The 3,976-nt window shown below is 47.9% G+C and overlaps 1 pseudogene; it reads left to right on the forward strand.

Moving 5' to 3' along the window:
* Window positions 1–3,024: 3,024 nt before the first annotated feature.
* LOC112903716 lies at window positions 3,025–3,566 on the forward strand (annotated as a pseudogene).
* The last annotated feature ends 410 nt before the right edge of the window (window positions 3,567–3,976 follow it).

Consider the following 3,976-nt stretch of genomic DNA (forward strand, 5'->3'; position numbering starts at 1 on the left):
TTTATCGGGACTTTACTCGAGAAAGGATCAGCGCACTTGAGCCGGTGTAATTCAGGTTGGTTCTACCACAGCTGGTATCAGAGCTAATAAGTGTACACCGGAGATATGAATTGCCTTAAAAATATTTTTAGCATAAAATTGGACCAACAACGTATTTTGCAAATCTATGTTGGTTTCGTTAAGGATTGTGCTTAGTACGTAAAGCCCTAGGGTGACATTTACTAAGGGAAGTAAAGGTGGCTATATATATATAACTCTAACTTCTAGCATTTCCTCTCTGTTAAAACTTAAATTTATGCACAATCAATTTTACATTTTGTAACGACACCTTCGACGATGAGGTGAGAAGGTAAGGATCCTCAGCTAACTGGGGAGTTAGCCTTCCCGTCGGTGATGCGAACCAAACGTTGTTTCTCAAGCAGTGGCCTACTTGAGATGCTGCTAATATATCAACTTCGGTTGGTTATATTGGGAGTATATAGTTAGGCGCAGGGTATGGCGATCGCTGTTCATACCTCCGCATTTTGCGGTACCCCCGTGAATATGTTGTTTCGATAACGTATGTTAACATTGTCTGTACGGCGGTAATTGTACGGATACTGTTCCTATAGTGAACAGTAATGTTTGGGGACGCTTTCATGACATGCTGGCATGAAAGGTTCATTGGAGATATATTGTGGTTTTCTGCAGGTACGCTAACCACGATTCGATAGGTTCTGAACGGTTAGGATTTGTCGACTAGATATTATAGGGAGAGACATATCTATGTTATGCCACCGTAACTAACCACATAAGTCCAAAGATACTTGGCTGTTATTTTGGTTTGTGAGGACGTGAGTGCGTGCATGCATCTTTGAATTGATTATAAATTAGAACTTGTGCTTATGTTGTTATGGGGATACCTAGAGTATGGTTATCCACAAGTACAGCCTAGAAATGGTCACATAAACAGCCATAGGGTTTAGTATCTCGGTATCTTTGTTTCATCCGCCAAATCTATCGTAACTATCTGATCTCCAGTCCTTGCGGTGACCAGAATCAAATATTTTGTTCCATTTATCTTGTGAGTTCTTAGTTGGATGTATATCTTGGTGCCTTCCAACATTTTCCTGAGCTTAACTCACATTTTTCCACAGCCATCTTAAAACCCTAAGGAATTTCTATCCAATCTAACATTTGAATCTTTTTGATTCAGATGGCAGATATTCAGAGGATCTATTGGGATGCTGAGGGATATGCTCACACCACTTGCTTACATTGGGAAGGGTTTCCAAAAATCTTGTGGGATACGCTTCGTATATTTCACTACCGGTACCCACCCCAATATAAGGGTCGTGAGTTTACTGAGGGCGGAGTCCCTCGATGCCATGCTACTGTCACTGTTCCCCAACATCCTATCCTCGAGTGGCAATCTATTGAGATAGAGGTTGTCGGATATCGTCTCGTGGATACTTTTGAAGTAGCAACCCTCAAGGCTATCACCACTTTTTGTGAACAGCATTCGATTGAGGTAGCGGCTTATCCCATTGGACTGTTTCCAGCAGTTTTTGCACATGATGCTAAGTGGATCTTCAGAACAAACCATGTTGGACATTTAGTTGGAGATCTCGCCGAAGAGACCCTCAGGGTGGTGATCAGATATATGAATGCTCAGTATCGCTTCCAGTCACTTAAGCAAAGGTGTATGGATGATATGGTGAATCTGGCTGAGGATTTTCATAGGGACCTTACCCTGAAAGATGATCAGATTCATTCTATTGGTCAAGGGATTGCTTGGAGGGATACTGCCATTGGACATTTGGAGGTGCAGATCTTGGAGGGTGATGCTCAAATTCTCCAGCGCAACACCGTATTTGTAAAAGCAAAGGTGCTCAAATTCTATTGGTCAAGGGATTGCTTCCAGGAATAAGTGTGACAGTTCATGTATTTGTAAATTAGGCATATAATTTGTTAGTGTGAAGTATGTATTTGTTAGTGTAAAGTTTGTGTATGTTTATGTGAAGTTTTTGAAAATTTAAAGTGCAAGTAAAAAGGGTATTTTTGTAATTACAGAAAAACCTAGGGTTGTTTTTACAAAATGTATTTGGATAGGAGGTAATTTCAAAATAAGTGAAGGGTGGGTTTTGCAAACATGATTGTCTTATTTTATCCCCTGTAAAAATTATGTATTTATCCAAAAGTTTCAGTTGAAATGTGTATCTTGAAATGTGTAAAAATTTTGGGTAAAGTGGTGAAAATAAGGGTATTTATGTAATTTTATAAAAGTACAAGTCCTTTTACGCAAGTATTTGATTTACAAAAGTAACTTTCAAAGTTACTCAGGACTAAAGTATAAAAAGTGCAAGTCATCATGACATGTCTATCCAACCATTATGACGTGTCTATCCTGTCATCATGACGTGTCATAAATGCTTGCATTTAGGTCCTGAAATTTTATGAATTACACCTTTAGGACAAAAGTAATTCAAATCCAACTTTTGTTCCAAATTTTATGTGTAAAGATACAAGTTTTGAGTTTTTGAACTTGAGCCCTAAAGCAATGTTGTAGAGTTTGAAAAACTCTCCAACTTTCATTTTGGGCATTTCTTCATTAGGGTTTTAGATTGATGAGAAATTTATCCTTTACAGAAAGACCCCTGCAATTTTCTGAAATTGCGCTCAGTCCTTGGGAAGTCTCTTTTCCCTTTCTCCTCTATTTCTTTTCTCCCTGGCGTCTCCTTCTTTTCTTCCTCCATTGGCAGCAGCATCTTCTTTCTTCCCTGCCTCCCTTCCTCTCCTCATCACAGGCGACGGCAGTGCAGGCGCTGGATAGGCGCGCAGGGCGTGGCGGCCCAGGCGGCCCGGGCGAGCGCGCGCGGCCCGGCCGGCGCAGGCGCTGGCTCGGCTGGTGCGGGCTCAGGCGCGTGTGAGCCCGAGGCAGGGCGGCGCCTGAGCGAGCGCGTGGCAGCGGGCGGCTCGGCTCTCGGCGAGCGCGGCCCCAGGCGGCGCGGCTGGCGCGGAGCTCGCGGCTGGCGGGAGCAGGCGATGCGGGCCGAGCGCGTGCGGCAGCGCGGCGGCTCGGGAGCAGCGCGGGTTCAAGGGCGGCGAGCGGCGTGGGCTGGTGGGTCCAGGACGGCGCGCGCGCGGGCGAACGGTGACGCGCAGCTCACCAAGGGCCTGGCAGCGTTGCTCGTGCTCGGGCTCTCCGGTGCACCCGCGGCGGATGTGGCCAAGGTGCCGTGGAGTTTATTGAGCTGCCGGGGATAAGGCAGAGCCTCTCGCTCTCCAGGAACAGTGGCCTGCTCAACATGCTCAAACTCATGAAGCGCAAGGCCCTCGAGATCGCTGCAGATGCTGGTGGTGATTCGACGACGAGCCAACAATCAGTCCAGGAAGTTGCTGAACCACGTGCTGAAGGCATGGAGAACAAAAGGTTCGAATTTGCAGCATTCGGTGCGCAAGAGGATGAGAGATCGATGGCAGATATGCCTAGTCAGGAGGGACAATTGGAGGAAAGAGAGGATAAGGGAGGGTCTGGAGCGCAAGCGCAGGTGCGCGGGAGGCGTCGCGCAAACGCGTGAGCGGCACACGGGCGGTGTAAGCATGATGAGACACGGCCAAGAACGCACGCGGTTCGGGCATGTGCGGGAGCGATGCGGCAAGGCCAGAGCGAGAGACGCCGAGCTCCTGCGCAAGGACCGGCGGCGCGTAGCAGGGCTTCTGCGCGAGATGCGAGAATGCGGTGGCGTCGACCCTGACTATGCCACGGTGATCTCTGGTGGTGCAGGAGTGGCCCTATCGGGGATGCAGTTAAGGTGTTTGACGAAATGCCGATGCGCGCGGTGCTGAAGAACGCGAGGGTCCTGCTGCTGGGCGAGGCGTCAAGGGTGCAGGACGCCGTCGGGCGGATGTTGCAACGGCGTGCACGGAGAACACGCGCGGTGCGGGAGGAGCTGCAGTACGGCGGCTGCGGACAAATTCGCACGAGAGCAGCGGG

This window comes from Panicum hallii, chromosome 8 (genome assembly GCF_002211085.1).
Source record: "Panicum hallii strain FIL2 chromosome 8, PHallii_v3.1, whole genome shotgun sequence".
NCBI lineage: Eukaryota > Viridiplantae > Streptophyta > Magnoliopsida > Poales > Poaceae > Panicum > Panicum hallii.